Raw genomic sequence first — 13,094 nt, 5'->3', positions numbered from 1 at the left:
GCAAAGGATTCATATGCCCTAGTGTGTCTCTGTGGGCAGCACTTATTCTATTTGCAAAAAAAAAAGTATGACAGGATGCACATGTGTATTGATTACAGGGAGTTGAACAAAGTCACCATAAAAAATAAGTAACCTTTTCTTATGATTGATGATTTATTTGATTAGCTGGCTGGATGTTCAATATTTTCTAAAATCAATCGACGATCTGGTTATCATCAGTTGAAGGTAAGGCTAAAAGATTTGGTGAAGACTGCATTTAGTATGAGGTATAGACATTAGGTTTTTTTAGTTATGCCATTCAGAGTGACTAATGCCCCAACAGTTTCATATATTTTATGAACATGGTTTTTAGGAAATATATGAACCAATTTGTGCTCGTCTTTATAGATAATATTCTTATTTATTCTATATCTGAGGAGGAGCATGCAATACACTTGAGGATTGCTCTAGAGATTCTAAGGCAACATCAATTATATGATATTATCTCAATGTGTTAGTTCTGGCTGAGAAGTATTTCATTTCTTAGGCATGTTGGGAATAATGTAAGTATTTAAAAATATTCTTAGAACATTCAAGCTATTTTTGATTTGCCAAGGCTTACTACAGTGCCAGAGGTTCGTAGTTTTTTAGGCTTGGGTGATTATTATTAGAAAATTGTTCAAGGATTTTCTTGTGTTTCTTAGCCTTTAATGAGATTAACTCAGAAGTTAGTAGATTTTATGTGGAATCTAGAGTGTGAGGAGAGTTTTCAGTTGCTGAAGGATCATTTGACTTATGCTTCAATTTTGTCTATTCCTTCATGCACTAAGGGGTTCCAGGTTTTTAATGATACATAATTGAGAGGTTTCAGATGTGTGCTGATATAAAATGTTGAGTTTATTGTAACTTAGTTTTTTTATTGTTAATATTATTGCAACATGTATATTTTTTTATGATTCTAAATATTATTATTTTAATTATAATTTCTCCTAACATATTTTAGATGTATGATTTTTATTATTTGTGTGTACTAATATTTCAGGAAAATTATACTTCAGATTATTAAAGACTTCAAATCAGATTAGATTAAAGTTTATTATAAATGAAGTTTGTATTTTTTATTTTATTGAGTCTGAAAGAGTGTGATTGTAATTGAGTAACTAAGAAAACATAAACTGGGGGTGTGTTTAAAATTTGTAATTTTTTAAAATAATCGTGCTGTAAAAAGTCATTTCATACGGGATGATTTATTTAGTTATTTTCCCCTACGAGCAATCAAATAAACTGTTTGTAGAAAATTTTTCTAAGTACTGATTATACTGTACAAAGGTTCCTTCGTACAGATGATGTCAAGAGTTTGAAATGGATGGGTCCCTTTTGTCCTAATGAATTTAAAGCTTTTTCTGAATGGATCATACTATATGATATATTGTTCGTACAAACAATGTCGAAAGTACGAAATGGATGGGTCCCTTTTCGTCCTAACAAAAGCTAAACTTTTCTAAACTAATCGTACTATATGATATCCTATTCGTACAGATGATGTCTAGAGTACGAAAATATGAGATACCTTTTCATCTCAACGAAGTTGAAAAATTTTCTAATTGTTCGTAAAATACAAACTTGGTTCATACTGGATGATTATCGTGTATGAAATTATTTCATACAGATCACAAAGGTTCATATGCAACAGTTTTTTGAACTATTCATATGTACAAAAATATGATCGTACTGTACGATCGTATATGCTCAAAATAGAAATTTTTAATTTTCTAGACAATTTTTCATGTCTTTCATATAAAAGGTCTATAAAAACTGACGTGAAAAGTGTTGTTCTTCGTGATTTTTCAAGGGCAAGTGAAAGAGTGATTGTGTGAGAGTATTTGAAAGAGAGTTCTTGCAAGTGAAGTGTGAAGGGATCACAAGGTTACTCAAAGGTAAGAATCTCTTTTAGTTTTTGGGTATGAATCTTCCTTTCTTCTTTCCAGTTGCTCGATAGAAGATCATTGAAGAAGATCCAATTCTCTGCTGAAACTTGGAGGGAGTGAACAGACGATGATTCTCTGTCGATACTTGGAGGCTGTGAGAAGATGACAGTTCTCTTTTGACACTTGGAGGGTGTGAAAGGATAACGGTTCTCTACCGCACCGATGATTAGTGGAAGAGAGGAATTGTAAAGGCTTATCTGCATTGCTGTGTGGGTAAAAAGAGAGTCGCTTTGGTAATAGTGCAATACCTGAAGAGGGAGTCTTCAAGGAGTAGATGTAGGTCGTGTTTGATTGAACCACTATAAATCTTTGTGTCATTTTATATTTCATTTTTTTTATTTTCTGTAATTTTATTATTGTGGTAGAAAAGGTTCTTTAAAAAAGATAATCAAATTTAGAAATTTGTTAAATCAGTTTTCTTTTAAAAATCTAAGAAATTTTTTAAATTACCAATTCTCCCCCCCTCTCGGTTAGTCTTGGGACAATTGCATAGCTTTAACAACCTATACATAATCAACAAAAAATTGTAGAGTGATTACTTATGAATTTTGGTAGTTGAAATCACATAAGAGGAACTATCCGACACATGATCTTGAGTAAGCTGCTATTTTATTTGTATTGAAGATTTGGATGCATTACTTTTATAGAGTTTGATGTGAGAACTTTATTGACCATCAGAGCTTGAAGTATATTTTTATTAAAAAAGATTTGAATTTGAGGCATATAAAATGGTTAGAGATGATCAAATATTATGATTTATCTATTCAATAAAAGCCTGGTAAAGCGAATATGATAGTAGAAGCTTTGAGTAGGAAGGTACTTCACTTTTATTGCTTACTTCTATTGATTTTGTTATTCGAGATTTGCATAAATTGGAGTTTGAAATGGTATTTGCTGATACAGTCATGAAATGATTAGCTCAGATGATTATTTAGCCTACTTTACAAGAAAGAATTTAAGAAGCTCACAAATTAGATGTAGAGTATCAGTAGTTGCGAGGTCATTTTAAGGTTGTTAAGAAACCTGAACTCTCTTTATTTGATTATGGAGTCATTTTTTGCAAGGATAAAGAACAGGTTCTTTTTGTTTGTTATCTAAGAACTAAGATCCTATAAGAGGCACATTACTTAGGCTATACTATTCATCTAGGAAGTAGTAAGATATACGAATATTTAAAAGGTATGTTATGGTGGTCTGGATTAAAAAGGATATGCTAAGTTTTTTTTTTGAAGGGTGAGGTGTTTTAGTTAGTGAAGGCAGAGCATCAATGACTAGGTGATCTTTTGTAGTCATTACCTATTGTTGAGTAGAAATAGGAGGAGGTGATGATGAACTTTGCTATGAGTTTTCCCATATTGAGGCAGGGATATGATGCTATTTGGGTTATTATTAATCATTTGACAAAGTCAAAGCATTTTATTTTGATATAACAGACTAATCTGATAGACAGATTGTCATATATATATGTTAGAGACATTATCATAATGCATGATGCGCCAAAGGTGATTTTATCCAATTATGATGGATGGTTTATCTCCAGATGATGAAGAGGCATTTAATAGGGATTGGGTATGAAATTGCATTTTGGTATATATTTTCATCCGCAAATAAATGGATAGTCTGAAAGGGTTATTTAAGTATTGGAGGATCTTTTGAAACTTTGTATTTTGGAATTTGGTGGCAGTTGGGAGGATCATATCACACTTATAGAGTTTGCAAATAAGAAAAGTTAGAAGTTTAGTATTGGCATGGCTCCTTATGAAGCTATGTATGGTATGAAGTGTAAGGCACCTTTATTTTTGATAAAGGTGGGTGAGAGATAAGTGATAGGATCATCCTTTGTAAATGACACTACAATAAAAATTTAGCTGATCAGAGAAAGATTAAGAACTGCATAGGATATATGGAAGAAGTATTATGTTCAGAAATACAGGCTAGCAAAATTTTAGGTTAGTGATTTCTTTTATGTCAAAGTCATCCCAATGAAAGGTGTTAGTAGATTTGGAAAAATCAGTAAGTTGAGTCCAAGGTACATTAGACCTTTTGAGATTGCTGAGAGGATTGGTAGTTCTGCTTACATGTTATTATTACATGATCATATGTCTGATATACACAATATATTTCATGTATCTTCTCCAAGAAAGTGATTATCTGATTCTAGAAAGGGATTATCTCTTGATACTGTGGAGGTTCATCTAAGTATACATAATAAAAAAGAGCTAGCTAGGATTTGCTTACGATATTAGAAAATTAAGGAGAAAGCAACATCTGATGGTCAATATGCAGTGAAAGCATATGAATGCCAAAGAAGCTACTTAGGAGAAGGAATATGAGATGAGATAGGTCTATCTAGGCTTATTGTGATTCATTTTTATTTAAGAATGTCAAAGATGTTTTAAAGTGGGTGGATTGTTATAGCTCAAAATTTTAAAAACTATATTTTCACTAACAAAAGCCAAGAATTTATTCAGAAGCCCAAATCATAACCTATTTTCTCCATAACATCTCTATTATTATGTTTTAGTTTCCCTAATTTTTTCATAATTTTTTGGCACTACTAAAATTCCTTAACAAATTGACAAATAACAGCATAAGTGGAAGTTTTGGGACCATCAGGTGTTTGTTTTACAAATCGATTTCATAAGAATTTTTTTAAAAAATAAGTTATTTTATGAATTTTTTTTTTATAATTTTTAGAATTCCTAAGATAATTTCTATGAATTTTATACTAAAAATTCATTAGATTATTATTATTATATTATTCTTTTACATAAAAAAAAATTAAAACCATTATAAATTTTATAAATGCCATTTAAATCCTTTTCTCCACTTGGCTTAATAGAGAAGAATTTTGGGAAAATGAAAAGAAAGAGAGGAGAGAGAAGAAAAAAAGCTTAGTTTTGGCAATCATAGAGCAATTTTTGGTCTATTGGTTCAATTGAGAAATTTGTTTGTCTTGAGGTAGGTTATATTTTTCCTATTTCATATTTCAATAATTTTGTATTTTTGATATTGTTTTATCAAATTTATATTTTTATAACTAAAAAATGAGGATAACTCTATAGAAATTGTGATTACGAACATTTTGAGTATATTATAGAAATTTTTTACTATGTGATTTTTAAAATGCAATGATTTTTGCCTACTCAAAAAATTATTTTAACGTCTAAACAAAGTACTTCAGTTCAATTAAAGCTTCATAATTATATTTTACACAATCACTAATAATTTATTTATGTTTGAAAATTATGAAATTTTGCTTAGTAGTATTTTTGTTGCAAACAGTTATGGCATTTTGGTAATTTTTGAATTGAGCCTAATTATGCTTTAATTAATGCAATTCATTAAAAAATATGTTGTGTAGTATTTTGATGTGATGTCGGCATTAGTGGGTGACCTAGGTGGGATTCTGTTATGTCGGTGCAAGTTGGCGAGCGAGGTAAGATTCTGTTATACTGGTGCTAATTGGCGACTAAGGAAGGATTATGTTATGTTGGTGCCAGTGGGTGACTGAGGTGGGATTCTATTATGTTGGTGAGATTCTGTTACGCAAGTGTAATTATGTCGGAGCTAATGGGCTACTAAGGTGGGGTTATGTTATGAATTATTTACTTATAATTATTTTTGTTTTAGTATTTATTTAATTGTATTTAATTTTAGTATATGATTCAGCATAGTGATCTAGGTTCTTCTAGTTTTTGTTATTGATTTCTATTTCAGGCCACTACAGCCTAAAAAGTTATGTTAGCTCATTCTTGCTTTTTCTTTTATTTTAGGCTAGTGAAGGGTAAGGATTTAGCTAAGTAGTTTGGATAGCATGGTCTGATATGTGTTGTAAATATGCTTTGGTTAGTTTTGGTTTTTACAAACTTGACTTTTATTTTTATTATGCTCTTTGTTTCTAAGCACTATTATAGATAAATTTTATATTGTATACATTTTGCATGATATATAAAAATCATGTTGAGATTCAATAGTCTTCAACTTTTTATTGCACTCAAAAGTAACACTGTGCAGTATATTAATTGAAAGTTTTATTTCATTACATCTTTAACTAGAACTTGGGGTCAGTCTTTCCACAATCTGGCATAGTATGACCTATGTAGTTTCAGGTCATATCGGGTTAGGTTATGACACATTCATCATTCCAAATGGCTTCTCCAAAAATTAATACGTTATGTACATGGTGTTAATGTCTATTTTTACTACATCTTCCATCTTTACCTCAATTGATAGTAGCCTGACCTCGTATTAATCTTAGAAAATGTAGTCGCACCTTCTAAATGGTTAAACATATCATTAATTATGGGTAGTGGATACATATTCTTCACGGTCACTTTGTTAAACTTTTGATAATAAATGCACATTTTCAAGTACCCATCTTTCTTCTTCATAAATAATGTAAGTCTCCTCATCAGGACCCACTTGGCCTAATAAAGCCCTTATCTAATGGCTTGTGCAAATGATCTTTAATTCTTGTAATTTTCTTAGTGTCATTCTATAAGAGGCCTTTGTTATTGGGGATGTACCCAATACTACCTCAATATAAATTCTACTTTTTTTAGAGGTAACTCAACTAATTAACTCCTTAAGAAAGATATTAGAAGAACATCCTCACTACCCTTAGCAAATTTGTTCAAATATCTAACATAAGCTAAGAAATTAGATTTCCCTTTCCTTCAGGCCTTATTAACTTGTAATATAAATTAAATATGATGAAACACTTCTCGCACCTTGAAAATAAAACTCTCCCCTTCAACAGATAGACTCACCTTCTTTTTATAATAATCAATCTAACTCTAATGTTTACCTAACAAATCCATACCCATAGTCACATCAAATTCTTTTAGAGGTAAGACAATCAGTTATGACTCCAACCTTTTATTTAAAATTTTTATTTCACACTTACCACGACAAAAAAATTATCAATTATCGGCGGATTTGTCTAGCAGCTTGCCGGTGGACTATTTTTCCGACGGCTTTCCGATGGCTTTCCGACGGTCTTGTTTTCCCAGAAGAATTTCCTGTGGTTTTCAGGCGTCTTTCCGACAGTCTTATTTCCAGCTAATTTTCTATGGCTTTCTGGTGGATTTCCTGCTTCATAGTATTTTTTTCTTAATTAGTTTAATTAATTAATAATTTTAGTTTATTTTAATTAATTATTAATTTAATAAACTTAGTCTAATTAATTATTAATATAATAACATATTTAATAAATAATTAACTTAAATATTTTTTTATTAATTTTTTAATTATAATTTTAGTGTGATATAGTTTAAATAAATTATAATAAAAGATATAACACATTTTCCCTCTCAGCAAAATGGATGGGACTTAGCAAAACGGAGTGGACTTGGTTCGAATCCCGGGCAGGATGCGCAGCAGCGGGCAGGCAGCGCGGGTAGGCCAGCAGGCAGGGCGGGAGCTCGGGCAGGCAAGGCGGGAGTTCGGTCAGGCAGCGGGCAAGGCGGGAGCTTGGGCAAGGCAGCTGACGGGCAGCGATCAGGGCGGGAGCTCAGGCGAGCAGGGCGGGAGATCGAGCGGATAGCGAGCAGCTCAACTCGGGCTAGGCGGGTAGCACGGGCTGGTGGGCAGCTGGGTAGCATGTTTATTTTTTAGATTAAATTTTAGATATTTTACGGCAGCCTTTTTTTGCCAGAAAATCGTCGAAAAAATTTACCACCGAAAAATACCGCTGAAAATATTTTTCCTACTCGTGTTTTACCGGTGGAAAATCAACCGCCAGAAAGCCTACAGAAATTTATAAAACCACTGGAAAACACCATTTTCTGTCAAAAATGCTACCTGTAATAATTGATTTTCCTGTAGTGTACACAACTAACTAGTAATTAAATAATCACCTCTGGAAAATAAAATAGATAAACTAGATGGATGGTTGATAGAAATAATACCTAAACTATCTAAACTGTGCACATAAAGAAATGAGTTGTTGACTCTAGAATCAAATAAAATGCAATAGAACAACGTAGAAATAAAAATCATACATGTCACCCCATGTCGTGCCTCCTCCTCTAGTTATGTCAAACTATATATTATGGGCTACACTGGAGTTGCACTGGACACTATGATAGACTCCATTGATATTACTTTTGTCGATCCAATAGATGTCCTACTTTTAAATTTGTTGTCACCCTAAGTAGAAATCTGTTACTAATTATCCTAGATGGGGCCACTAAAGGCTGCCTCTAACTCTATGTTCCTCTAACCTCATATCTATAATCTTGTGCCCTTTGAGGACACTTAGCTACCTTGTGACTAGACTAGGCACACCTAAAATACAGTCTTATGAATAAATAGCATCTACCTTTATGTCTACTTCTATATAATCCATATTCCAAAGAACTAATGAATCTAATACACCTACACTCCATATATGATAGGTCCTCCCCTTTCCTTCCAATCCAGGCTTCTTATTGCTAACTATACTTCTTAAGGGCTCTCCTCCAATTCTATTCTTTCTTGCATCCCAACACTGTTGAGTTGATACCCAATCATTCTCCACCAACCTTTCTCTCAATAAGCTCATATATATAAATCTTGAATATGGAATTGAACTAATAAGTGCCTCAAACTAACTCTCAAGCTTCTAAGAAATAAGTAACCCTTTTCCTCAGTAGTACTAACCAAGTACTAGGTAACATACTTAGTGAAGGTTATAAACTTTTCATTGTACTACTTCATTATCTTGCTCCCTTGAACTTGACTATGAAAAAACTCTTACATCTATTGCTTGGTAGATGGTAAAACTAACCAGCTTGTTAATGTCTCCATAAACTCCTACCAAGAGACCATTGTGTTCAGCCGACTGAGGAATGTCTCCCTTTGCTAGCATATCCATTAATGCTCTACCTCTCTAACAATTAAAAATATAGCTAATGAAACCTTGTTTACACCAAGGAACCATATGTTGTAAGAGGATTTCTCTAACCTCATCAAGCAATCATTATCTACTTGAGGCTCAACACTCCCTAAAATTAAGGAGGCTTTGACCTATAAAATATATGGAGATTTCTATCACCTTCCTTCCCCTTCACTACCATCTGTCCCTTATGAGCCTCACTCATAAGCTAGGCCAGCAATCCTGCAAACTACATAATGAAATCTAATGTCATTGTCCCCACATAATTTAAACTATAACAGCATGGCTAGCATTCCATAAAGTTCTTCTTGATCTTGGGGGTTCATGATGCAACAATGCTTCTATCTAAAACAATAATATCATGGTACAATTACATGCACATATATTACATCTTCAAATAGAGAATAATATAAAACTAATCCCAACTCCTTATTCTTATATATATATATATCATTTCCTATAGCTCTTATTAGGATTCAATAATTCCAAACTTTTGTTTTGATACCTTTCTAACATGCCCCAGGATCTAATAAAAGAATTGAATTCCTAAACCAAGATTCCTCGACCATAATACAACACACCATAACCATCTAAGTAATCCAAAATAATTCAAATAAAGAGAAAACCTTCAATTTTCATTTCCAAAAGAATGATTTACAAATAATGTAGTACAAATATGTTTTATACATCATAATAAAAATTATATTATAGAAATACCTTAATAAAAGACTTATAATAGATCCATTATCTACGATCTCAATCCATTAGGCCTTTCCTTTCCCTAAAAAGTTAGAAGCCAATAGAGAGACTATTTACCACTCAATAAGCATACTTAAGTCCTTTTACAGAATTATATACCCATATTATAATTTTTATATATAAGAGTTTAAAAATCAAATTCATGAAAACATAAAATAATTATTCTTTTCAAAAAAATATTAGAATATATTTTTCACAAGCGTATACTTTTCTTGCACTTTCATAAGGATATCAAAGTGTACTAGTTTTTAGAACATAATAGAGTATGTGTGTTCATTCACATCTTCACAAAAGTTACAAAGTTTATTTGTATAGAAATAATATTATCTACTTATTTTTAGAGCATTTTCTTATAGTTAAACTTATTTTATTTACCCAATTCAATTATATTTAACCTATTTTATTTAACAAATATATGCAATTATATGTAGTGTGATCATATGCATGTCTTGTCTATTTATAACTCTACTTTCACTTATGTCTCCCATAGTCAAGTTCATTAGGTGAAGGAAACCATCTTGAGTCCCCCTTACATCTCCACTTGTACTTATGCCTGACTTGAACCTTGCACACCTGCAAAAATAATCAAATGGCCATAGAAATAACCTCTGACATCTACATGACAAATAGGGCTAGAATCATAAGCATAAAAGAAAGTTGGGCTTAGAAAATAGAATTTGCAAAACATTTTATCAGTATCTCACATCAAAACATTCATTATATGATCATAATCTTCAAAAAAATGAATATTTATAACTATACATAATTAACATTTATACAAGTTGAGCATGATCAAGAGCCCAAGTATGGCACATTATAAAACTAATTCATGTGCAACTTATTCATAATTTTTGGCTTTCACCATTTTGAGAAAAAAAAATGTAAATAAAATTTAAAACATGATTTTAAAGCTTTTAAAGATTTATAATCAGTACAAAAAATTATAACTTTTAGTAGAAATTACTCACACTACAGGAAAAACGCCAAAATCCGGCGGTTAGCCTAAATTAACCGGCGGTTTTTTCCGTTACCGGCGGCTTTACGGCGGTTTTTTTGCCGCCGAAAAAAATCGCGTAGGAAACTAGTACCGGCGGTTTTAGTTGCCGGCGGTTTTCCGGCAGCGCCGACCGCCGGTGTCAACCGATTTTTTGACCGGCGGTTTTCCGGTCGTGACGCCTCCGGTTATTTGACCGACGGCCTACCGACGGTCGTTTTACCGATGGTTCTCCGGCGGTTTAGTTTGTCGTCGTTTGCTTTTAAAATCACCGGCCTTCGCCGATAGACCGCCGGTTATTTTACCGGCGATAGCCGGCGGTCTACCCGTCGGTATTACCGACGCTCAAAACTGTCGGATGTCCACCCGTTGAACCACCGGTGGCCGTCGGAAACCGCCGGTAATAAACCGGAGGTTTAATGCCAGTACCGGTGGCTGATTATTGGCTGTCCGGTATCGTAGTTTCTAGAGGCCAAACCGCCGGTTAGCCGCCGGAAACCTATAGCACCTGTAAAAAAAAATTGACAGCATCCCCTCTATTCGAGGGAGGTTCACCCTAAAGTCTAAGCCTGCAGAAAAAGTAATATATGTTGGGCAACACGCCGCTATATTCATCACAATCATATGTTGGGCAACACGCCGCTATATTCATCACAACCATAAATTATAAATACAATTACAAACTCATCATAATATTATAATCATAGTTCACAAGTAAGTTCATGATAATGTTAAAATCATAAGTTCTGAAGTTCACAAGTTCTAATTAATACAATCAACAAACATAAAATAGATCTAATCATCATCTGTATCCTCACTGTCTGCAGATGGCTGCTCATGTTGGTCCTTCTTCCTCTGTTTTTCAGCTCAGTAGGATTGCAACTCTGCTTGCATTTCATTCTGAACCTTTCTCATTTCTTCAATCTCTCTAGATTGAACCCTTTTCATCTCTTCAATCTCTCTAGTAAGTGCTGCAACCCTCTCGCTTACAGATTCTTCAGCTCCACTTGGATCATGAAATGCAGAGGTGTATGAACTGCCCTCAACAGCAAAAGCCTGTGAACCCATGCCATATACCCTCCCCCTCTGTCTTCCACCAACAACTTCTGACCATGTCTGATACTCAGAAATGTGGGCAGAAATCATCAGCTTGGGTCAAACTTTTGAGGAAATGGATTTATATTTTTATATATAAAATTTTATTTTAGTGGACAATACCGTGACACTAGCGCGCAGCGCCACAACGCTCAATTAGAATGTTCTAGATTACCCTAGAGTCATCCAACCTTAGATTTTAGCACCACAATGCACCTTCTAGTACTACAGGCTCCCTTAATTCATATCAAAATATAAAGAGGGTAGCATCGCAACCCCACAACACCCAAAACACATGAACTATGTATTTCTTCTCTCTCAATTTCATTTCTAAATTCATTTGGGCTTACTTTTAACCTTAAATAAGTTAAATTTTTCAATATAAAATCATGATAGGTTTGGAGTATACCGGATTATTTCTAATCAATCATGATCTAAAACTATGGATTTTGTAGGTTGGAGTCGGGATCAAGTTTATGGGTCCTATAAGGTCGAAGAATTGGGTAACACAAGCACCTAAAAATCTTTATTATAGAGTACCTGGGATGTTGGCTAACTTTTTATATATATTATTATTGGAGACTATATAACAAGTATAGTGGTGAGCATACAATTAATAAGGTGCATGGCCGTGGATATAATGCATTCGTCCAAAAAGTCTTGGAAAGATGGGGATGATGAGCCATTTTAATAAGGTGTCGATGGTGATATTCAATGAGATTGTTATTTTTTTAAGTGTGTGGAGGTGTAGTTAAGTGAGATATATCATTAGAGGGAAGGAAGGGCTTTACTGAGATAAACTCGCCACCTTTGTAAGTATATAGGAAATAATTGAAGGTTGAAAATATTTTTCCACGAAAATTTTAAACTAAGTTGAAACATCTCGAACATCAAATATTTTCTTGAGGGGATAGAGAAAAATATATCATGTAAAATGATCAACAAAAATAACATAATATTTTTAGCCCTAATATAATAGAATAGGAGAGGTCCATACATTTGAGTAAGGTAGCTTAAGTGAATACGAACTAGTAACTAGGAGATAAAAATCTAAAGTTAAATTGTGAGCTTTATTGTAATAGCACGAATTACACACATTTTGATACATTTGAGTCAGATAGAGATAGATTAGCAAGAGGCTATGTGATGTAAAATTTTAATTGATGGATAACCAAGACAATGATGTCTTAGATTACTAAAGGCTTTTGTGGTTGAGAAGACAAATATTGGTATAGTCTAAGATGATGATTGTGATCACTCTTAAACACCAATTTTAGTTATTCAAGATTTTGTATTAAATTCTGTGTAATATTTTTTAGATACAAATTAAAATAGTGAAGAAAAATGAATGTAAATTAACACCCATGATAAATTAATGTCAATTTATTGCATAGATTAA

The sequence above is a fragment of the Dendrobium catenatum genome, unplaced genomic scaffold (genome assembly GCF_001605985.2).
Source record: "Dendrobium catenatum unplaced genomic scaffold, ASM160598v2 fragScaff_scaffold_692, whole genome shotgun sequence".
Lineage (NCBI taxonomy): Eukaryota > Viridiplantae > Streptophyta > Magnoliopsida > Asparagales > Orchidaceae > Dendrobium > Dendrobium catenatum.
Note: the sequence above shows the minus strand (reverse complement) of the source record.